The sequence below is a fragment of the Molossus molossus genome, unplaced genomic scaffold, assembly GCF_014108415.1.
Source record: "Molossus molossus isolate mMolMol1 unplaced genomic scaffold, mMolMol1.p scaffold_m16_p_7, whole genome shotgun sequence".
NCBI lineage: Eukaryota > Metazoa > Chordata > Mammalia > Chiroptera > Molossidae > Molossus > Molossus molossus.
Window position 1 is genome coordinate 34,727,563 of NW_023425401.1, and position 25,251 is coordinate 34,752,813.

At 39.8% G+C, this 25,251-nt stretch overlaps 1 protein-coding gene across 4 annotated transcripts in view; it reads right to left on the minus strand.

Annotated features, from left to right (window-relative positions):
* The window catches only part of ANKIB1 (ankyrin repeat and IBR domain containing 1), a 166,501-nt gene that overhangs the window by 109,450 nt on the left and 31,800 nt on the right, over positions 1 to 25,251 (minus strand). Inside the window, exon 1 of one of the 4 annotated variants that reach the window (XM_036246533.1) lies at positions 21,528 to 21,643. The exons of 1 other annotated variant lie outside the window; for it this stretch is intronic. The gene's annotated coding sequence lies outside the window, so the exon portion shown is untranslated. Of the gene's footprint in view, positions 1 to 3,987; positions 4,105 to 8,476; positions 8,582 to 21,527; positions 21,644 to 25,251 lie in introns of those variants that run through there. 2 more of the 4 variants (XM_036246535.1, XM_036246532.1) reach the window with 2 other exon arrangements.

Sequence of the window (25,251 nt, forward strand, 5' to 3'; positions counted from 1 at the left end):
GGTCAAGGGCATGTACCTCGGCCAAGGTTCTGCCCCGACCTTGGGCAGGAAGCAACCACTGGATGTGTCTCTCTCACATGGATGTTTCTTTCTCTCTCTCTCTCTCTCTCTCTCTCTCTCTCTCTCTCCTCTTTCCTCTCTCCTCCACTCTCTCTGAAGATAAAAATGGGGAAAAAAGTATCCTCAGGTGAGGATTTAAAATAAATAAATAAAAGCTATCCAGTTTACTACAAAATACAGGTCAGAGTTAAATTAAGGATCATAAACTGATTTTCAAACTATGCTAACCTAATGTATTAACAAGAATTGTGACGGCAAGGAAAAGGGGAGTAAGAGAAAGACCTGTGCTCAAATTCTGTTTCTATTTTACCAAGTAACTTAACCTCTGTTGTTTCCTCACCTGTAAACCAGAAGTACTAATATCTACTTTCTTCAGCTAACAAATATAAGTGAACCAACAAATAGAAACCAATACATCTATGGTGTTTATAATGCAGTGGGAGTAGAGAGAAAACATTGTGAGTCTTTGATGTTATTGTTTGCGACAGGAAGCCATTACAGGTTTTTGAGCTAGATCTTTTTCAGGTTTTAGCATTTTTAGAAAAATACATTTAAGATTTATCCATGTTGATGCATGAATCAATATAGTTCAATCCTTTTTATTGCTGAGTAGTAAGTGGTTCATTGTGCGGATGTACCACTGTTTATTTGACCATTCACATATTGCAGGACATGCTGGTTGTTTCCAGTTTTTGGCAACTGTGAAATAAAGGTACAATGGCCCGGCCAGTGTGGCTCAGTGGTTGAGTGTTGACCCATGCACCAAGAGGTCACTGGTTCGATTCCCAGTCAGGGCACATGCCCAGGTTGTGGGCCCAATCCCCAGTAGGGGGCATGCAGGAGGCAGCCAATCAATGTTCTCTCTCGTCCATGTTTCTATCTCTCTTTCCCTCTCCCTTCCTCTCTCTAAAACAAAGAAAAAAATGTTTAAAAAAATAAAATAAAGCTATAATGACATTCACATACAGGTTTTGTGTGAACATATGCTTTATGCTTTAATTTCCTTTGGGTAAACAGCCAGGAGTGGAATTACTGGGGCGTGGTAAAAATCTATTTAACTTAATATAACAAAAACAAAAACATTATCTTGGTTAGCATTTGGAACTGTCAGGTTTCTTTTTCTTTTTTTTCCCCTTCCCTCTTGGTAGCCATTCTAATGGACTTTAAGTGGTCACCTCACAATGATATTAATTTCCATTCCCCTAATGACTGACATTGAGCATGCTTTCATATGCTTATTTGCCTGGAGTACTTCTTGATTTATGAAGTGTCTGTTTAGATCTTAGGCCCATATTTTAAGATGGCTTATGACCATGTAACTTCCTTGTGTATTCTGCAAAAAAGTCCTTCGTTAGAAATGTAATTTACAAATATTTCTTCTAATTTGTAACTTCCTTCTCTTTTCATTCTCTTAACAGTGTTGTTCACAGACCAAACAGTTTAAATTTTATTAAATTAATCATTTTGTTTCCTTTTATGGATGGAGTCATATGTAAAGCTCTTTGCCTAACTCAGCTCACAGAGATTTTCTCCTTTATATACCTCTATAAGTTTTTTAGTTTTAAGTGTTACATTTAAGCCTGTGATCCTTTCTGAGGTAATTTCTATATAAGGTATGGATGGAGATTCATTATATGTATAGACATCCAATAGTTTCTAACACCACTAAATTGCCTTTGTACACTTATCACAAACTGACTGACTAGCAAACCAAATTCAGTACCACCATTAAAAGGATCAGACACCATGATGAAGTAAAATTTATTCCATGGATGCAAAGATGGTTCAATATCCACATACCAAGCAATGTGACAAACTACATTAATAAAATAAAAATCATATTATCTCCATAGATGCAGAAAAAGCATTTGATAAAATTCAATATCCATTTATGATTAAAAAAAAACAAAAAACTCTCACCAAAGTGGGTATAGAGGGAACAAACCTCAACATAATAAAAACTGTTATCTGACAAGCCCACAGCTAACATGATACTCAATAGTGAAAAGCTGAAAGCTTTTTCTCTAAGATCAGGAACAACACAGGGATGCCCACTCTCACCATTTTTATTCAACATGGTTTTGGAAGTCCTCACCAAAGCAATTAGGCAAGAAAAAGAAATAAGAGGCATCCAAATTGGAAAAGAAGAAGTAAAACTGGCCCTAATTGTAGATAACATGTTATATATAGAAAACCCTACAGACTCCACCAAATAACTGTTATAATAAATAAATTCAGTAAAGTTACAGGATACAAAATCAATATGCAGAAATCTGGTGCATTTCTATACACTAATAACAAACTATCAGAATGAGAAATTAAGAAAACAATCCCATTTATAACAGCATCAAAAATAAAATATAGTCATGTACTGCATAACAATATTTTGGTCTGCATATATGACAGTAGTCCCATAAGTTTATAATGGAGCTGAAAAGTTCCTATTGCCTAGTGAAATCATAGCCATTGTAATGTCAAAGCGTAAAGGTTGCAAAAAGCAGCAAGGCTGTGGCTGAGATGCCAAACAACATTTTTTTCCTTTTTTAATTAACTTATTTTTGTTACAGATGTTTTTCCTTTTCCCCCCACTGATTCCCTCCTCTCCCTCCCTCCCCGCCCTATCCCCATTGTTCATGCACACATGCATATAAGTTCTGTGGTTTCTCTCTCCCCCACCACCCCGTCTTCTGGGGATTGTCTGTCTGTACTCCACTTCCACGTCTCTGGGACTACCCCATTCTTCAGACTGTTATGTTCATTATATTCCACGAATAAGTGAGATCATATAATACCTGTCTTTCTCTGTTTGGCTTGTTTCGCTTAGGACAATGCTTTCCACAAACAACTTTTTAACATGGGTATGGATGAGGATAATACTGGGGACTTCCAAATGGTGATTACTAAGAAACTAATAGAAAACTGTTGGAACTGGAACAACAACAACAAAAAAAACTTAGCTGAAGAAAAGACTAGAGAAAAGGAAACTGCAGGAAGAGAAAAAGAATCCCAAGAGAAATTACAGTGAAGGGTTTAGCAGAGGCTCTCACAGACCTCAACAGACTCCTAAAAAAGTTTGCAAACAGAGACAACACTGGAAAGTTTTCATTAGTAGAGAGAAAAATTCAGGGTACATTATCTGCTTACAAGTAAATCTATGATTAAAAATGAGGAAGAAGAACAAGAAGAAACAAACCAAGTAAACCATAGGGAACACATCTCTGAAAAGAATGACACCTCCTTGAGGAGACCCTTAGACAGTTCCTTCAAGAGATACTCCAGAAGGCGGTATTGTTATCATTGAAGGTGACATCCCAATGCATGGTACTGCCCCTGAAGACTTTCCAGTAAAACAAGATGTGGAGGTGGAATACAACGATACTGATAATTCTGTCCCTGTGAAGGCCTAGGCTAATGTGTGTCTGTGTTGTCTATGTTTTTAACAAAAAAGTTTATAAACAAACAAACAAAATTAACTTAAAAATAGAAAAATCAACCTGGCCAGTTTTGCTCAGTGGTTAGGTCGTCAGCCCTCAGACCAGAGGGTCGCAGGTTTGATTCCTGGCCTGGTTGGGGTCATGTGTGAGGCAACCAATCATCGCTCTCTCTCTCCCTCCCTCCCTCCCGCCCTTACACTCTATCTAAAAATCAATGGAAAAATATCCTCAGGTGAGGAGTAACAACAACAACAAATAGAATAAGGATACAAAGAAAAAATATTGGTGTATAGCTGTACAATGTGTTTGTGTTATTACAACAGAGTAGAAAAGTTAAAAAAAATTATGTTTATAAAATAAAAATGTTACAGTAAGTTAAGGTTTATTATTAAAGAAAATTATTTTTTATAAATTTAGGGTAGTCTAAGTATATACTGATTTATAGAGTCTACAGTAGTGTACAGTAATGTCTTAGGCTTTCACATTCACTCACCATTCATTTACTGACTCGCCCAAAGCAACTTCCAATCCTGCAAGCTCCCATTCATGGCAAGTGTCCTATACAGGTGTACCATTTTTTATCTTCTTTTTTTTATCCTCATCCGAAGACACTTCTCCATTTTTTATTCAGATAGAGCAGGAGGGAGAGAGAGGAAGAGACAGAGAGAGAGAAACATCGACATGAAAGGGACACATCGAGTGGCTGCCTCCCGCATTACCCAACCAGGGCCAGGAACAAACTGCAACCAAGGTACATGCCCCTAGTGGGAACTGAACCCGGGTCTACGCTCTAACTGCTGAGCCAAACTGGCCAGGGCCATTTTTTATCTTTTATAATTTATTTTTACTGTACCTTTTCTATGTTTAGATACACAAATATACTGTGTTACAATTGCTTACAGCATTCAGGACAATAAGATGCTGTACAGGCTTGTAGCCTAGAAGCAACAGACTTATACCATATAGCTTAGGTGTATTGTAGGCTATAACATCTGGGTTTGTGAAAGTGCACACTACAATGTTTGTACGAAGACTAATTCGGCATTTCTCAGAACGGATCCCTGTTGTTAAGCAACAATTACTCTGCTATTGTAGCTTGAAAGCCATAGGCAATATGTAATAGAATGGGTGTGGTAGTGTATACATTTACAAAAATAGACATGGGATTTTGGCCCATGGGCTGCAGTCTGCCAACCCTTGATATGATGGAAGGGGCATAGCATAGAACAATTTGGGTTGGAATTCCACATTTACTACTTCCTATTTCTAGTACAAATCACTTAACCTTTCTGAATCTCAATTTCTTCATCTGTAAAATGGGGCTAAGGGTATCTACCCTGAAGGATTGTCATGATTACCTAGGTAAAGTAGGTAATACAGTGCCTGGCACATAGCAGGTACTCAATAAATTTTATCTTCCTTCCCCTATCAGGATCTGTAGTCAATGGTAAAGAGTCAGATGCTGTTTTTAAATAATTCAATACTCATTCTTTTGAAAAGACAGTAAAACCTTAGGAAAACTGTCACCAACTTTATGTTTCAGATCAGGAATAATATATAACTGGTAGTCTAGACTTTATGGTTTATTAGGTATCTGACCATTGGACAGTTAAAAAAAAAACAACTATAGTTTTTCAACTATTTTCTAAACCAAGGTTAACTGTATTTTCACTATTTTTCTAGGTCGCTGTCAATATTAAAAAGTCTCTCCTCTTGCCAGGCTGGTGTGGCTCAGTGGACTGAGCGTGGTCCCGTGGACTGAGAGGTGCAGGTTCAATTCCCGATCAGGGCACGTGCCCAGGTTGTGGGCTTGGTCTCTCTCACATCAATGTTTCTCTCTCTCTCTCCCTTCCTCTGTCTTTAAAAAAAAAAAAATCAATAAAACCATATTTTTTACGTTTTCTATGTAATTGCACTTAAAAATACTAAGTGCCCTGGCTGGTTTGGCTCAGCAGTTACAGTGCCGGCCTGCAGACCAGGGTGTCCTAGGTTCGATTCCAGCCAAGGGCACATACCTCGGTTGTGGTTAGTTCCTGGACCAGCCGGGGTTGTGCGGGTGGCAACCAATCTATGTCTGCCTCTCTCTCTCTCTCTCTCTCTCCCTCCCTCCCTCCTACTCTGTCTGAAGATAAATGTAAAAATATCCTCAGGTGAGGATTAACAACAACAACACCAAAAAAAATACTAAGTGGAGGAATATAGAATTTAGTATAAAACCAGGAACAGTACATAGAATCTCACATTGTGAATATATGGAAAATACATACACACATCTTTAGCAAAAGATCTTAGTCTAAAATGTTAAAGTCCTGGCTGGCATGGCTCAACTGACTGAGTGTCATCTTATGCACCAAAAGGTCACTGGTTCAATTCCCAGTCAGGGCACATGCCTGGGTTTCAGGCTCGATCCCCAGTAGGGGGGCATGCAGGAGGCAGCAGACTGATGTTTCTCTCTCATACTGATGTTTTCCTCTCTCCCTCTCCTTTCCTCTCTCTCTCTCTAAAAATCAATTTTTAAAAATATTTAAAATAAAATGTTGCTAAAAATGAAGTATAGTTTAAGAGATTTGGGGTTTAGCCCAACTAATTGCATATTAAATCGAAGTCAAATGTGGCTTTACTCTTGGTGGTTTCCTGGAAGCAGTTCATGAATACCCACAGTTTACAGGAAAACGTATGAGTATTAGAGAATACTATGACAATGATTTAAGCGGAGAAAAATCTTTTCTCAAAGATTTATTAAAAATGTTTGTTAAAAATCTTTGAACAAAGAAAGCAACTCCCCTGTAATATGCATTTCAAAGTGAGAATTGACTGCTATTATTACAATATCTTAATATGGCAGAATTTAAAATATAATAGCTACATAAACACAAAGTCATTATCATGATAGTACTAAAAAACTGTGTGATTGTTTGGCTGCCTGAGGTTTCGCAGCAACCAAGAAAAAAAAGATAATCCAACGTAAATATTCCGGCTGCTCTTGGATACCTTTTATATCTATATGGCTTTCACAGTGTGGAGAATGATGCAACAGTTAGAAAAGGAAGAAATGAAAATAGCTGCAAAGGGCAGCAGCTGACTGCCTCTTTATGCCAAACTGGCAAGTGTACATTGAAAATAGTGAGCATGATGTCCACAAGTAGAAAAGAGCCCAAACTTGGGGTACAACTACTGTGTGAAGCATTGCTCTTACATTTCTATTTCTTATCAAAACATAATTATTTGCAATGATCACAGATCAAAGAACTCTCCACACAAATAAAATTTTCAGGTAGCTAAAATTTTTCTTAGGCAATATTCAGTTTTCATACATTTGCCTTTTCAACTATTCAAAATGTTATGTTACTTTAACTCCACAACTATTTTTCAAACTTTGAATTCAGAATTTCATAGTGCCGAAAAATTAACATTTCAGGCTGTAATGCTATGGTGCTGTCAGCAAACAGCTTAATTTCATCATCTTTGGCATCTCTGACTATTCAGTAGTGTTTGCTTTTATAATTTTTGAATAATGTATTATCTTTATTTCATAAACATAAGTGAAAATATTATATTGCTAGTCTTTTATCTTAGTATTAGGAAGCCAAGGTCTCAAAGTTGATGCAATTGAGAAAAATAGAAAATTACTTAGGTTTCAAAAGGCGAAATTACTTTAGTCTCTGATTAACTGTATATGCAATTGAAAAAAAATTACATACTATTTATGGAAGTTTATAAATCTGTAATCAAATATTGTTTATAAAGGTAATAATTAATTTTTTACTATTTGTAAGCAGCATTAAATGTTTAAAAAAAAATTTTTTTTTAATCCTCACCCGAGGACATTTTCTCTTTTTTTTTTTTGGTTCAGACAGAGTGGGAGGGAGAGAGAGGAACAGAGAGAGAAACATCGAAGTGAAAGGGACACATCGAGTGGCTGCCACCCATACAACCAACTAGGGCCGGGAACAAACTGCAACCGAGGTACATGCCCTTAGCGGGAACTGAACCCAGGTCTCTCTGGACCGCAGGCTGATGCTCTAACCGCTGAGCCAAACCAGCCAGGGCAAATGTTTGAAATTTTTAAATAATGAGTTGTAATAGGAAATTTTGTGTCTAAACCTCAGGGAACAGAACTGTTCCCTAACATATTTCTAATAATTATGTACATTCAAATTTAGTACAAGTTTACAAAATAATATTATATTAAAAGAGAACAATTCCCTTTCTCACACTAACCACAAAGAATAAATACAAAATTGCTATGATAAATTTTTTTTTTTTTTTTACATTATCCTCATTGGAAAAGATCCTGCTCTTCCACACTGTTTTAAAGTCAGTGAGTCTTACTTGGCTTTGTTATAGCTTCTATTGTGAAGGCTTATTTGAAATTATTATTGTTATAGGGAAAAATCAAGAAGTATTATATAGAGTCAGGGTATAGCACTGTTTAGCTTCTTGAAGCTCTGTCTCTTATCTATTGTCCTGCTGAACCTAAAAGAATCTAGCAAGCTTAACTTAGTTTATTCAATATTACAAAATCAGCCCCTTTTGTCTGAGCCTATTGTACAGAAAAGAGTTATTAACACTGCAGGGCTAAGATGGCTATCCTTAGAAAGGCCTGCTCACAAGATTGGCCCTTAACTGGTGTCTGGAAAATTGTATTTAAGGAGGGTGTACATCATTCCATAACTGATAGGTGTGGCACACTGTACCTAAGTTGTTTGTATAAACAATGTGGTATATACTGCCCTGACCAGTGTGGGTCAGTGGTTAGAGGGTTGGACCGCAGAACAAAGGGTTGCAGGTTCGATTCCCAGTCAAGGGCACATACCTGGGTTGCAGACTTGATCCCAGGCTCGGCTGGGGAATGTACAGGAGGCACCAATCGATGTGTCTCATATCAATGTTTCTCTTTCTCCCCCTCACTTCATCCCTTGCACTCTCTTAAAATCAATGGGGGAAAAAACAACAAAGAAAACAATGTGGTATATGCTAACCATCTACTTTTCTTCTGGGAGCCTGGAATTTTAGTACATGCTAGGCAAAATATGCCTACATGACCAGCCTTCAATAAAAATTTTGGGTACTGAGTCTCTAGTGAGCTTCCTTTGTAGAAAACATTTCACATGTATTGTCATAATTTGATGCTGGAGAATCAGACACATCCTGTTCGATTCTGTGGAGAGAAGATTCTTACAAACTTGTGTGAAGCTTCCTCTGGACTTTGCTCCATATGCTTTTCAGTTTGCTGATTTTGCTGTAGTGAATTTGGGCTGTGGGTACAACTACATGTTGCATCTTGTAAGCCCTGCAAGAGAATCATTAAACCTGGAGATGATTTTGAGGACAACTCCCCACAACACTGATGTCAGAAGTGGGATTTGCTAGATATAGACTATTAGGGACTCACTAAAATATGGCAAAAGCATTGTTTGAGAAATGAAAACGAGAGCCTTCGGTGCTTGGGTAGCTATGAAAGTTATCCAGGGTAGGAAACAGCAGGTGAGCTGGTGTCTGTTATGAGAGATAAGGTTGCCTATGAAATTTGAAAATGATGGGCCCATCCCCAGTGAAGTTGGTTTGCTGATCCTCTGACTGCTTTTGCCAAAATGGGGTAAGGGGAAGAATTACATCCCAGGTGATATCTTTGATTTTGTTCTTTTCTGAAGGTTGGAGGATAAGCATTCCCAAAGGTGAGCTTTGAGTGGGCTGAAAATGTTTGTATTGTTCTCTCCTATAAGTTGGGAGGAAAAAAGGTTTTATCAGTAGCTGGGGCTGGAGCAGAGGTTTAGATAAACCCAGAGAGGGAAAAAAGTGGAGGTCCAGGATAACCTTCAACAATTTCTTTAACCTAGCTGCTGCTTCTGCAGCAACCCCAAACCCCTTGCATTACAGCCAGGATATATCCCCATCCCAACACACGCGCACACACACAGACACACACACACATACACACACAAGGCCCCTCCCCCCCCATAATGTTAACCATGTAAATGCTAAATTTACTTCTAGGAATATTTAAATAAATTTGCAATGAAGAAAAAGGGTAAAGTTTTACAAAATGCTTTTTTGTATTTTGTGGTTACTGCATCTGGATGTATGAAAAAACTGATGTAAAATATTATGTGCTTATAATTTCATAAATGCTAGAGGTATCATTTCCAATCAGAAAAAACTGCAAAGAAAAAAACAGTAATGGGACAAAACTTCCATGCTTTTTGTTGCTGGTGAGCAGATGGAATTTAATCTCTGAATATCAGAAAAAAGTAAATCTCCACAACTGATTTTTGCCTATTGCAGCCTCTGCAAAAAATGAGACAACATAAAGAGAGAGGCAATCTCTAGATGTAGACACACTCTAGAGTTTTAAAAAGCAGTTTTTAGTTGCTAATGAGCTCTTATGAAATCAAGTTTCTGATCCTTAGAGGCAGATGCTTCTTCATTCTGATATGTGTATTTTTGAGTGGGTCAATTTGGACTCTAAGATTGACAAGATAAAAGGGCTAAGAAAGCCCTGTTTGTTATTTGGATTTGGAACACAGCTGTCTGGCCTTGTAGAGCCTCAGGATTTGCAAAAAACTAACTGCTAGGTTTGTTGGAATTCTAAATTCCCAGTTCCCAACTGCTTTGGCCTGACTCTACGCTAAAAAATGAAGCTTTCTGATATTGGCTGTTTCAGCCTCAGCATAAGCTCAGCAGGCAGAGGCTCAATGAACAAAACTTAGACTCTGCGAGTGTTGCAGATTTAGGACATTCCTTTGTGGGGCCCTAAACTATGAAAACATCACTGGATGCTGACTGGATTGTCTGGGTCACAACCACATGCCCACAAGAAACAACTTACTCTCTGATGGGACCATCTAAAATTAGGCTCCTGATCAGCTCTATATTTCTGATGCAGAGGCTAACTGCATTCCTAATGTGTGATTCCTGCAGAGAGCTGTAAGTTGGAGGACAGCACATCACAAGGAATGTAACCCCTTCCCCTACTCCACTCCTGACACACTGACTGGATTCTGGACTCCCTCCAGAGGATGCATTTCCAGATTAATTACAATTTACAACAGACTAATAGCTGACTGTACTTCCCACACCTTTCTCCTGAAAGACACATCTTAGTGAATCATTTTTTTTCTTTATTGATTTGAGAGAGAGAGAAAGGAAGAGGGAGAGAGATAGAAACATAGATGAGAGAGAACATTGACTGGCTGCCTCCTGCATGCCCCCGACTGGGGATCAGGTCCACAACCTGGGCATATGCCCTGAATCCAACCGGTGACCTCCTGGTACATAAGTCAATGCTCAACCATGAGCCACAATGGCCGGGTTAGTGAAGTATTTTAATTACTAAATACAGCTGTTTAAAAAAAAAAAAAAAAGGAATTATCCTTTTCTAGGCTGCTCACTAGATAATTAGTCAGGACACAAAAAAGAGGGGATATCACTTTAACCCATTTTGAAATTTTTTGAATAGTCAGGATTTAATCCTGACCAGTTCCTGAACATAATGTGTGTTTCTGGTCAAATTATATAAACATGTTTTTCTACGAAAATATTTTTGTACCTCTTGCACTCAATCTTTGTGGATAAAAGGTCTGGGTGAAAACAGGATGACTGAAAAATGTAAAGACATGATTGCTAAATTGGACACACTCATTTTGTAACAAGAGACAAAACAAAAACCTGGCACCCTAGGAGGCATGGGAAAGAGTATTAATGATCTGTTTTTCAGAACTATATTTTTCTACTTTATTTTCATTGTTTACACTATTACAGATGTCCCCAATGCCCCCACTCCCCACCCCTACTCTTCCCTCTGGCCAACACCATACTGTTGTCTGTGTCTATGGGTTCCGCATATATGTTCTTTGGCTAATCCCTTCACCTTCTTTGATCTAGTTTATTCTCTTCCTGAAGGAACTCCCAATGCTGCCTTTCCAAGAAGCTGAGCATTCTGAATTCAAACTGCTGAGCTATAATCACACCTTGACAACCTGACTATGAGACAGCAGAGGGTGGCCTAGTTTCTGGACTTTCCATGCAGAACATGGATGTTGTCTATATTTGTGAAGTGGATGAACTGATGTCATGGATAAGCAAATATGTTTGGAACTGTCTGCTTTCAGGGAGTCCTGAAACCAAATAATAGACTGAATTAATTGGACAAGACTGGGAACCACAGAATGGGAGACCCCACAATAGGATGTCACGCTGAGGGCTGTCAACCTGTACTGCCTAATAAAATATGTCCTGTTTGGGGTATACTAACAATTGTGAATTCTTTGTTTCCAGGGGCATTACATGTAGCTTCTGGAACTGCACTTTTGTGTGTGTAAGCGATTAGGACACTGCTTCAACTCTAAAAGGCATTTAGGTCACTTTCAACTTAGTCTGATTTGTGCTATGTCTATATTGATGACTTGGACTACAGAAAAAAGAAACTTAAATACTAAAACTTAAAGAGTAAGCCACCTGGCTAAAATAGATCTTTATGATTTAATGAGATTTAGCCATCTAAAGGTTTACCTTCTAAAAGGCATAGGTATCAAGATACCTCAGCCAAGGGGACAGACTATGGAGAAATGAGTTAACATAGATGGCTATCCTTGGAGAGGCCTGCCTCTAATGACTGGCTGGCTGGTATCTGGAAACTTGGACTTAAGGAGGGTTCCCAACATTCCCTAACTCAGCGATTTTCAATCTTTTTCATCTCATGGCACACATAAACTAATTACTAAAATTCTGCAGCACACCAAAAATATATTATGACGAAAAAAATAGGTATACTTTTGATTCATTCATACTGAATGGCTATTGTTGTGTTGACTATTGTCTTTTTTTTTTTTTTTCCTTTTCAGATAGAGTAGGAGGGAGGAAGGGAGAGAAGAAGAGGAAGGGAGGGAGGGAGGGAGGAAGGGAGGGAGGGAGGGAGAGACAGAGAGAATGAGAGAGAGAGAAAGAGAGAGAGAGAGAGAAAGATTGGTTGCCTTTCGCACAACCCTGACCAGAGCCAGGGAACGAACTGCAACCAAGGTACATGCCATTGACTGGAACTGAACCCATGACTCTTTGAACAGAGGGCCGACGCTCTAACCACTGAGCAAAACCAGCCAGGGCTATTGTCTTTTTTTAAATCCTTACCCAAGGATATACTTTTACTGATTTTTTTAGAGAGGAAGGAAGTGGGAGAGAGAGAGAGAGAGAAACATCTATCGGTTGTCTCCTGCACACACCCTGACCAGGGATCGAACCCACATGTATGTACCCTGACAGAGAATCAAATTCACAACCTTTTGGTGTATGGGATGATATGCTTCAACCAACTGAGCCACCTGGCCAGGGCAGCTGTTGTCATTTTTTTACTTGACAATCCAAGGGAAAAGAGGTCAGTGCCCCTGATTAAATAGTCAGATACAGCATGTTTTAAAAACTCTTGTGGTACATGGCACATGGGTTGAAAATTGCTGCCCTGACAGGAGTGATTTCAGTGAGCCTAAGATGCTTATACAAACAATGTGTGGTATATGCTAAACACTTGCTTTTCTTCTGGGAGTCTGGAATTTTGGTACATGTTAGGCAGAAGGTGCCTATGTAACCAACCAGGCTTCAATAAAACTTTGGGCACCAAGTCTCTAGTGAGATTGCTTAGTAAACATTTCACAAATGTCATAATTTGATGCTAGAGGAATTAGGCACAGCCTGTTTGACTCCATGAGGAGAGTTTTCTTAGAAGCTTTCTCCTAGTTTCCTTTGGGCTTCGTCCCATGCACCTTTTCCCTTTGCAGATTTTGCTTCATATCCCTTTGCTGTAATAACTCTTAGCTAGGAGTACATTTTAGTCCTATGAGTCCTTCTAGCAAACCACCAAACCTGGAGGCATTATTGAAGACTCCTGACATATTTATCTTATATTAGCAAACTTTTAAATTGTGTCACTATTTGAGAACCAATTAATGTAATCCATTACATCAATTGACTAAAAGAAATCACATGATCATCATATCAATAGATGGAGAAAAAGCATTTGACAAAATCCAACACCCATTCAAAACAATTCTCAGTAAATTAGAAATACAGGGGAACTATCTCAACTTGAAAAAGAACATGTACCAAAAAACCTACAGCTAATATCATAATAGTAAGATACACAAAGTTTTCCCACTAAAAACAGGTACAATGCAAGGATGATCCTCTAACTACTCCTTTTCAATATTATACTGGAGGTTCTAGCTAATGCAGTAAGAAAAGGAAATAAACACTATACAGAATGGGAAAAAATAAATAAAACTGCCTTTGTTCATAGGTTAACATGATCATTTGTACAGAAAATCTGAAAGAATGAACCAAAAAAACTTCTGGAATTAAGAAACTTCCAGGATACAAGGTTAATATACACATATCAATCACTTTCCTATATACCAGCAATGAACAATTGAAATTAAAAATTAAAAACACAATAGCATTTACATAATTATTAAAAAAACAAAATATTTAGGTTTAAACCTAACAAAATATGTACAAAATCTGTATGAGGAAAACTACAAAGCTCTGATGAATTAAATCAAAGAAGAACTACAAAGATGGCGAAATTTTCCATATTCATTGACAGGAAGACTCAATATTGTCAAGTTCTCGCCCTGGCCGGTTTGGCTCAACAGTTAGAGCATTGGCCTGTGGTCTGGAGAGACCCCGGGTTTGGTTCCCACTAAGGGCACACACCTCGGTTGCAGTTTGTCCCCGGCCCTGGTTGGGTCATGTGGGTGGCAACTACTCGATGTGTCCCTTTCACATCAATGTTTCTCTCTCTCCCTCCTACTCTATCTGAACAAAATATAAAAAAAATGTCCTCGGGTGAGGATAAAAAATAAATAAATATATATATATTTATATAGTCAAGTTCTTCCCAACTGGATCTATAGATGCAGTGCAATCCAAAACAAGACCCCAGAACGTTATTTTGTGGATATCGACAAACTGATGCTAAACTTTATGTAAACAGGTTCAAGACTTGGAATAGCCAACACAGTAACGAAGAAGAAAAATTGTTAGAGGACTAATGCGGACTTCAGACATACTACGTAAAGCTATAATTATACATTAACAGAACAAAACAGAAAAGCCCAGAAACAGGCCAACCTAAATATAGTCAACTGATCTTTGACAAAGGAGCAAAGGCAATATAATGGAGCAAAGACAGTCTCTTCAAGAAATGGTACTGGAACAACTGGCCATACACATGCAAAAATAAATAAATCTGGACAGAGACCTTACACCCTTCACAAAAATTAACTTAAAATGGGTCAGATCACAAGGATCCAAGATAGTGGTAGAGTAGATAGAAGTAACACTCACCTCCTCATCCCAGGACAAAACCTGAATTATAACTAAATTACAGAAAATTAACCCAAATAATCAACTGAAATCTAGCTGAACAGAAGTTTTATAACTAAGGATTTGCAGAAGCCACATCGAGACTGGTAGAAAGGATGGACATGTAAAAAGGGCTAGCCCAGAACTCAAGTGCAGAGGTTGAGAATTCAGAGGGATATCTTAACTGCAAAAGTCCCCCCAAGGAGCACGATGTCTCAAATCTAGGGCAGGCTCCCCAGCCTGGAGCACCAATGCTGGGAAGAGGAGCCCATATAACATCTGGCTGAAAAAATCAGTAGGGATTCTGTCTGCCCAAGTCATATGGGAAACGGCTAGAAACCCAGGTGGTCCTCTTTTTATTTATTATTTATTTATTTATTTTATTTTTTATTTTTTATCCTCACCCGAGGACATTTTTCCATTTTATTGTTCAGATAGAATGGGAGGGAGAGAGAGAGAGAAACATCGACGTGAAAGGGACACATCGAGTGGCCACCACCCGCACGACCAACCAGGGTCGGGGACAAACCGCAACTGAGGCATGCGCCCTCAGCAGGAACCGAACCCGGGTCTCTCTGGACCGCAGGCTGATGCTCTAACCGCTGAGTCAAACTGGCCAGGGCTATTTATTATTTTTTTAAATACTCACCCACGGATATTTTTTCCATTGACTTTTTTTTTTTTTTAGAGAGAGTAAAAGGGAGAGAGGGAGGAGGGAAGAGGGAGTGGGAGAGGGTGATGGGGAGAGAGGGAGAGGAAGAGAAACATCCATGTGAGAGACATATCTATTGGTTGCCTCCTGCACGCACCACAATGGGGCCAGGATTGAACCTGCAACCCAGGTACATGCCCTTGACTGGAATCGAACCTACAACCCTACGGTGCACAGGCCAACACTCTAACTACTGAAACACATCGGCCAGGGCCCAAGGGCCCTCTTAAAGGACCAGTGGACAAAACCTAATTCATGGGCACTCATCTGAATCTCTGGCAGAGGGGCTGCTCAGAGGGGACCAAAGTCATGCAGGAAGAAATTGGGTTGTATGGTTACCGAGATAGGGCTGGAGGGACAGCTGCCAAAGTCACTTGGTTGAGTCCCTCTCCCACACAGCACACAGATGTCATCTTTCCTGAGTGGAACACACACCCCCATATGGCATTAGCCTGGGGAGATACACTAGCCCCATCCTGCTGACTCCATGAGACACTGCCCTGCCAAGCTTACACCCTGCGGAGGAATCTGGCAGACATCAGCCTGGGCCCATGTTGCAGCATTTCTTGAAAAACTCTGGAGGAAATCTGGGCAAAATCACGGGGTACCACAGACACCCAAGGATAAACTTTATGCAGCTTTAGAAAGAGGGCCATTTTTCCTTGCCTGCCTGACAGGCTCCACCATTCACAAGCAGAGTCTTCCCTCCAAAAAATCAAATCTTAATCTGTTTTAGCCTTAGGAACTCTATTCACCCTGATGACACCCAGAGACTCCGCCAGACAGAAAAAGTCTGCAGGCCCCAGGCAGGTTGCAGCTGGCCTTGATGTACACAGAGACTTTTGCTGAGTGGTCTCACACCCAACACTGGCAGCTAACCTGTATTAACCTGGTAAATTCCACTCACCCCTACCTGGTGACTCACTGAGAACCAGCCTCACCCAACTCACATAACTGCCTGAGGCTCTTACAGTGGCTGAGCCTAATGAACAGCTGGCAGGTGGAAGCAAATCTTGGGGTATTGGTGGCAGCCAGACTTGGTACCATTTCTTGGTCCCTCCCATACACACCCAGGCCCAGCACAGGCAGCTAACAACCACAGATTGCCTTGTAGCTCCTAATAGCCCAGGTCTGGTCACAGGCAGCAGCCAACAATGACTTGCATCTAAGTCCCTGCCAAGAGGCCCCAGAAAAAACACACCCAGTGGCTAGCTTCAGACCACATCAGAACCCCCACAACCTGATTAGTTCCACAAGTGGCACACACAAAAGGAAAATAGGCACCACACCCTGCTGAGAATTCCACTTCGAGGTAAGTACTGCCCAGCAGCTCATATAATTGGAGTCAGTCCTTACATTCAGCCAGCCTGAGGGTCAACTCCACCAACAGACAGGCCAACAGCAATGAAGACTCAACTACAACAGGAGGGTTCACATAAACCACACAAGGGACACTCCTGGAGCACCCAGCTCAGGTGATCAGGGAGACTGTGCCACTAAGCCCCACAGGACATCAACTACATAAGCCCCCCATACCAAGACTGGGATTCATAGCAGATATACCTAATACACAGAAACAATCACAGAGAGGCAGCCAAAATGGGGGGACAAAGAAACCTGCCCCAACGAATGAACAGGAGAAATCGCCATAAAGAGAGCTAAATGAAATGGAGGTAAGCCATCTACCAGAGACAGAGTAAAAGAAAATGGTTTAGCTCTAGCCGGCTTGGCTCAGTGGTTAGAGTGTCAACTGCAGACCAAAGAGTTGCGGATTCAAGTCGGGTCAAGGGCACGTAGGTTGGTTGCGGTTTGGTCCCCAGCCCTGGTTGAGGTTGTGTGGGAGGCAACCAACTGATGTGTCTCTTTCACGTCAATGTTTCTCTCTCTCTCTCTGCCCCCTACTCCCATTGATGATAAATGGAAAAATATCCTCAGGTGAGGATTATAAAAAAAGAAAAAGGTTTAAGGATACTCAAGGAACTTAGGGAAAGAATGGATAAACTCTGTGAGAACTTCAACAATGAGATCATAAACATAAAAAGACAGTATCAGCCCTAGCCGGTTTGGCTCAGAGGTTAGAGCGTCGACCTGCGGTCCTGAGAGACCCGGGTTCGGTTTCCGCTAAGGGCATGTACCTCGGTTGCAGTTTGTCCCTGGCCCTGGTCGGTCGTGCGGGTGGCAGCCACTCGATGTATTTCTTTCACATCGATGTTTCTCTCTCTCTCTCTCTGTTCCTCTCTCTCCCTCCCACTCTACCTGAACAAAAAAATGGAAAAATGTCCTCGGGTGAGGATAAAAAAACAAACAAACAAACAAAAAAACAGTATCAAACCATGAAAAAAAAAACCCGTCAGATATGAAGAATACAGTATCTGGAATAAAGAACACCCTAGAAGGAATCAAGAGCAGATTAGATGAAGCAGAGGACTGAAACAACAATTTGGAAGACAAGATAGCAGAAAACACCTAATCAGAACTGCAAAAAGAAAAAAAAAATATTTTAAATGAGGGACTTCTGTGATAACACCAAGAGTAACAACATACAGCCTGGCTGGGTGGCTTAGTTGGCTGGATCATCATCCCATACACCAAAAGGTTGTGGGTTCAATCCCCTGTCACAGCACATACAGGAGGCAATCAATTGATGTTTCTCTCTCTTTAAAAATCAATAATATCCTCAAGTGAGGATTAAAAATTAAAAGAGTGACAACATCTGCATCACAGGGGTACCAGAAAGAGAGGAAAAAGAGCAAGGAATTAAGAACCTATTTAAAGCCCTGGCTGGTTTGGCTCAGCGGTTAGAGCATTGGCCTGCAGTCCAGAGAGACCCGGGTTCAGTTCCCACTAAGGGCACATACCTCAGTTGTAGTTTGTCCCTGGCCCTGGTTGGTCGTGCGGGTGGCAGCCACTTGATATGTCCCTTTCACGTCGATGTTTCTCTCTCTCTCTCTCTCTCCCTCTCTTCCTCCCACTCTATCTGAACAAAAAATGGAAAAATGTCCTCAGGTGAGGATAAAAAAAAAAAAAGAACCTATTTAAAGAAATAATGACTGAATACTTCCCTAACCTGGTAAAAGAAAAAGATACACAACTGCAAGTGCAGAGTCCAAAAGAAGATGAACTCAAAGAGGACCACACCAAGACACATCATAATTAAAATGCCACAGGTTAAAGTCAGAGAGAATCTTAAAAATGGTAAGAGAAAAGCAGTTTGTTACCTATAAAGGAGCTCCCATAAGACTGTCAGCTGATTTCTCAACAGAAACATGTCAGGCAAGAAGGGATTGGCAAGAAACATTCAAAGTGATGAAAAGCAAGGACCTACAACTAAGGCCACTCTACCTTTCAAGGCTATCATTTAAAACTGAAGAAGAAAAGAGAGCTTACCATACAAGAAAAAAGCTAAAGGAGTTCATAACCAACAAACCAGTATTACAAGGAATGTCAACGAGACTTCTTTTTAAAAAAGAAAAAATAAGAAGAATATAAATATAAATCATAAAATGGCAATAAATATTTACCTATTAATAATCACTTTAAATGTGAACGGCTTAAATGCATTAATCAAAAGACACAGGGTACCTGAATGAACATGAAAACAAGACCCATATATATATACTAGCCATAGAGACCCACCTAAAATGGAAAGACACATACAGACTGAAAGTAAAGGGATGAAAAAAAATATTTCATGCAAATGGAAATGAAAAAAGAAAGCTGGAGTAGCAATACACAGATCAGACAAAATAGACTTTAAAACAAAGGCTATAAAAAGAGACAGAGAAAGATATTACATAATGAGAGTATAACCCTTGTAAACATATATGCACTCAAAATAGGAGCAGCTACATATATATATAGCAAATATTGACGGACATAGGGGAGATATGGACAGTAATACAGTCATAATAGGAAACTTTAACACCCCATTATCATCAATAGTTAGATCTGCCAGACAAACAATCAGCAAGGAAACAGAAGTCTTAAACGACAGATGAATTTAATTAATATTTTCAGAGCATTTCACCCCAAAGCAGAAGAATATATATTCTTTTCAAAGTGCACATAAAACATTTTCCAGGATAGACCACGTTAGACCATAAAACAGATCTCTATAAATTTAAGACTAAAATCATATCAAGCATCTTCTCTGACCATAATGGTATAAAACTAGATATCAATAAAAAGAGGGGAAAAAAAAGAACCCTGGCCGGTTCGGCTCAGTGGTTAGAGCATCAGCCTACAGTCCTGAGAGACCCAGGTTCGGTTCCCACTAAGGGCATGTACCTCGGTTGCAGTTTGTCACCAGCCCTGGTTGGTCGTGTGGGTGGCAGCCACTCAATGTCTCAATCACATCAATGTTTCTCTCTCTCTCTCCCTCTCTCTTCCTCTCTCTCCCTCCCACTCTACCTGAACAAAAAAAAGAAAAATGTCCTCAGGTGAGGATAAAAAAAAGAAAGAAAGAAAGTTGGCCTGCGGACCAAAGAGTCATAGGTTCGATTCTGGCCAAGGGCACATACCTCACTGCGGTTCATCCCTGGCCCTGGTTGGGGTCGTAAAGGAGGCAGCCAATGGATGTGTCTCTCTCATGTCGATGTTTCTCTCTCTCTCTCTCTTGTAAAGGAGGCAGCCAGTGGATGTGTCTCTCTTATGTCGACGTTTCTCTCTCTCTCTCTCCCCTCCCTCCCTCCCTCTCTCCCACTCTATCTGAAAATAAATGGAAAAATATCCCCAGGTGAGGATAAATAAAAAAGAAAAATACACAGAGGCTAAATAACATGTTACTAAACAATGAATGGGTTAACGATGAGATTGAGTAAGAAATAAAAAATTACCTTGAGACAAATGATAATCAAAACATAACCCCAAATCTATGGGACACAGAAAAAGCAGTCCTAAGAGGGAAATTCAGGGCAATACAGCCTACCTTAAGAAACAAGATAAATGTCAAATAAACAATGTAACCTTACATCTATAGAAACTAGAAAAAGAACAATAGAGTCAGTAGAAGGAAGGAAACAATGAAGATCAGAGCAGAAATAAAATAGATTCTAAAAAAAGAATACAAAATACAATCAATGAGACCAAGAACTAGTTCTTTGAAAAGGTAAACAAGATTTGATAAATCCTTAACTAGACTCATCAAGAAAAAAAAAGTCTGGCCAGTGTGGGTTGACCCATGCACCAAGAGGTCACCAGTTCAATTCCCAGTTAGGACACATGCCCAGGTTGTGGGCCTGATCCCCAGTGGGGGCCATGCAGGAGGTGGCAAATCGATGTTCTCTTTCATCAGTGTTTCTATCTTTCTCTCCCTCTCCCTTCCTCTCTCTAAAATCAATTAAAAAAAATTTTTTTTTTAAAGAGAGGACCCACGCCCTGGCTGATCTGGCTCAGCGGTTAGAGTGTCGGCCTGTGGTCCAGAGAGACCGGGTTCAGTTCCCGCTAAGAGCGCGTACCTCGGTTGCAGTTAGTCCCCAGCCCTGGTTGGTTGTGTGGGTGGCAGGCACTCGATGTGTCCCTTTCATGTCAATGTTTCTCTCTCTCTCTCTCTTTTCCTCTCTCTCCCTCCCACTCTATCTGAACAAAAGATGGAAAAATGTCCTCGGGTGAGGATAAAAAAAATAAATAAATAAATAAAATAAAAGAGAGGACCCACATAAATAAAATCAGAAATGAAAGAGGAAAAAAAACAACTGACACCACAGAAATAAAAAATATATATATAAGAAAATACTACAAATAATTATATGTCAACAAATTGGATAATCTGGAAGAAATGGATAGATTCTTAGAAACATACAATCTTCCAAGATTGAATCAACATGAAACAGAAAATCTGCACATACCAATGACAACTAGTAAAATCAAAGCAGTAATAAATAAAACTTCTAACAAACACAAGTACTGGACCAGATGGCTTCACAGGTAAATCTTACCATATACTCAAAAAAAGAACTAATACTTACCCTTTACAAACTATTCCAACAAATTCAAGAGGAGAGAGGACTCCCAAGATAATTTTATAAGGCCAGACAGCATTATTATCCTGATTCCAAAACCACATAAAGACACTATAAAAAAAAAAAAGGAAACTATAGACCTATATCCCTGAATAACATAGATGCAAAAATCTTCAACAAAATATTAGCATACTGGATCCAATGATACAATGAAAAGATTATACACAGTGGGGTTTATTCCTGGGATGCAAGGATGGTACAAAATCCACAAATCAATTAATGTAATAGACCACATAATCAAAATAAAGAATAAAAATCATATGAACATAATAGACATAGAAAAAGTACTTGACAAAAGCCAGCATCCATTTATTTAAAAAAAACTCTCAGAAAAATGGGAATAGAGGGAACCTACCTCAATATAGTAAAGACCATATATGACAAACCCACAGCTAACATCACATTCAATAAGGAAAAACTAAGAGCCTTTCCTTTAAGATCAGAAATAAGACAGGGATGTCCAATTTTATCACTTTTATTCGACATACTACTGGAAGTCCTAGCATGAAGGAGAAATAAAGACATTCAAATTGGAAAGGAAGTAAAGTTGTCATTCTTTAGCTCATGACATGATACTACACATAGAGAACCCTAGAGTCCACCAAAAAACTACTAGAACTGATAAAAGAATTCAGTAAAGTAACAGGATACACAATATTCAGAAATTGGTTGCATTGTGTTTTTTTTAAATCCTCACCCAAGGATATTTTTTCTTTTTCTTTTTTTTGTTTTGTTCAGATAGAGTGGGAGGGAGAGAGGAAGAGACAGAGACAGAGAAACACCAACATGCAAGGTGCACATCGAGTGGCTGCCACCCGCATGACCAACCAGGGCCGGGGACAAACTGCAAATGAGGTATGCACCCTTAGCGGGAACCAAACCCGGGTCTCTCTGGATCGCAGGTTGACACTCTAAATGCTGAGCCAAACCGGCCTGGGCTGGTTGCATTTTTATACACCAATAGTGGATAGTCAGAAAAAAACCCTAGGAAAACAATCCCATTCACTACTGCCTCAAAACAAAAATAAGAATGAAAATATTTAGGAACACATTTAACCAAAGGGGTAAAAAAGGCTTGTACTCAGAAAATCATAAGACATTGAAAAAAGTAACTGAATAACATACAAATGGATGCATATACCATGTTCATGGATAGGAAGAATTAATATCGTTAAAATGTTGATACTTCCCAAAGCAATCTAGAGATTCAATGCAATTCCTATCAAAATATGAAGTGGCCATCAAAAGAAGAGTGGATAAAAAAAGCTGTGGTACAGCACTGGCCAGTTTGGCTCAGTGGTTAGAATGTTAGCCCAATTCCAGTCAAGGACATGTAACTCGTTTGTGGTTTGGGCCCTGGCCCTGGTCCAGGTCCTGCAGAAGGCAACCGGTAGATGTGTCTCTCTCACGTCAATGCCCACCCCCCAAAACTCTATCTGAAGATAAATGGGAAAAAAGTATCGTTGGGTGAGGATTCAAAAAAAAAAGTTGTGGTATACACACACACACACACAAATAGAATATTACTCAGCCATAAAAAAGAATGAAATCTTACCACCTGCAACAGCATAAATGGATCTAGAAGGTATTACACCAAGTGTAATAAGTCAGACAGAGAAAGACAAATACCATATGATTTTACTTCTATTAAACAAACATACAAAATAGAAACAGACTCACGGATACAGAGAACAGACTGATGGTTTCCAGAGGCAATGGAGGTGGGAGGAGGCTGGATTAAAAAGGTGAAGGGGCCCGGTAGCTGATGTGGTTCAGTAGCTGAGCATCAACCCATGCACCAAGAGATCGCCAGTTCAATTCCCAGTCAGGGCACATGCCCATGTTGTGGGTCCGATCCCAGTGGAGGGAGGGGTAATGCAGGAGGCAGCCAATCAATATTCTCTCTCATCGATGTCTCTAAATCTTTCTCTCTCTCTCTCTCTAAATATCAATGAAGAAAAAATAAATAAAAAGGCGAAGGGCCCTGGCCAGGTTTGCTCAGTGGTTTGGGCGTTGGCCCATGGACCGAAGGGTCTCAGGGTTCAATTTCTGTTCAAGGGCATGTACCTGGGTTGTAGGTTTGATCCCAGGCCCCAGTTGAGGTAGTACGGGAGACAACCAATTGATGTCTCTCTCTCATGTCAATTTTTCTCTCTCTGTCTCTCCCTACCTCCCTCCCTTCTACTCTATCTCTATCTAAAAACCAGAGCAAAAATATCTTCAGGTGAGGATTAATCGCCCCCAAAATTGAAGGGATTACAGGATGTAATGTACAGCATAGGAAATATAGTCAATAACCCTAGCCAGTTTGGCTCAGCAGTTAGAGCGTCGGCCCACGAACCAGAGAGTCCCAGGTTCAGTTCCCGTTAAGGGCACGTACCTTAACGGGAAGTTTGTCCCTGGCCCCGGTTGGGGTCATGCAGGTGGCAACCAGTCGATGTGTCTCTCTCACAATGATGTTTCTCTCTCTCTCTCACCCCCTCCCACTCTATCTGAAAAATCAATGGAAAAATATCCTTGGATGAGGATTAAAAAAAGAAGAAGAAGAATTTGTCAATGAAATAAAAATTAACTTAAAATGGTCCTGGACAGTTTTGCTCAGCAGTTAGAGCATGGGCCCGCAGACCAGAGGGTTCCGATCCCGCTAAAGGCACATACCTTGGTTGCAGTTTGTCCCTGGCCCCGGTTGGGGTCATGCAGGTGGCAACCAGTCGATGAGTCTCTCTTACATCAATCTCTCTCTCTATCCCTCCCTCTCTCCTTTCCACACTAAAAATAAATACAAAAATCATCTATTGAGGATAAAAAAAAGAAAATATAGTCAATAATGTTGTAATAACTATTTAGGGTGCCAGGTGGACACTTGAAGTATCAGGGGTCACTTTGTAAAGTATATGATAGTCTAATCACTATTCTCTACACCTGAAAATATTATAAAATAATATCGAATGTAAAGTGCAATTAAAAAAAAAAAAAAAAGAAAAGCCCTGGCCAGTTTGTCTCAGTGGTTAGACCAACGGCTCAAGGAACGGTCTCAGGTTCGTTTCCAGTCAAAGGTACTTACTTTGCTTGCAGTTCGGTCCCTGGCCCTCGTGAGAGTCATGCAGGAAACAACCAATAGATGTATCTCTCTCACATTGATGTTTCTCTCCCTTTCCCTCCCTCCATCCCTCTCACTCTATCTGAAGATGAATGTAAAAATGCACTCAGGTGATTGAAAAAAAAAAATTAACTTAAAATGGATCAGAGATCCACCTGGCTGGTGTGGATCAGTGAACTGAGCATCGTCCATGAACTGAGAGGTCCTGGTTTGATTCCCAGTCAGGGAATATGCCTGCGTTGCGGGCTCAATCCCCAGTAGAGGGCATGTAGGAGAGACAGGCAATGGATGTTTCTCTCTCACATCGATTTTCTATTTCTCTCTCCCTTCCTCTCTCTCTAAAAAAAATCAATTAGAAACATATTTAAAAAATGGGTCACACACCTAAAATGTGAAATTCAAAACTATAAAACTTATAGAAAACAACAAAAGAGAAAACCTGAATAACCCATTTTTTAAAATCCTCACCCAAGGATTTTTGAAAAATTGATTTTGAAGAGACTGAGGGAATGAGGGAAAGAGAGAGGGAGAGAGAGACATAAATTGGTTGCCTGCCATACATGCCCTGAC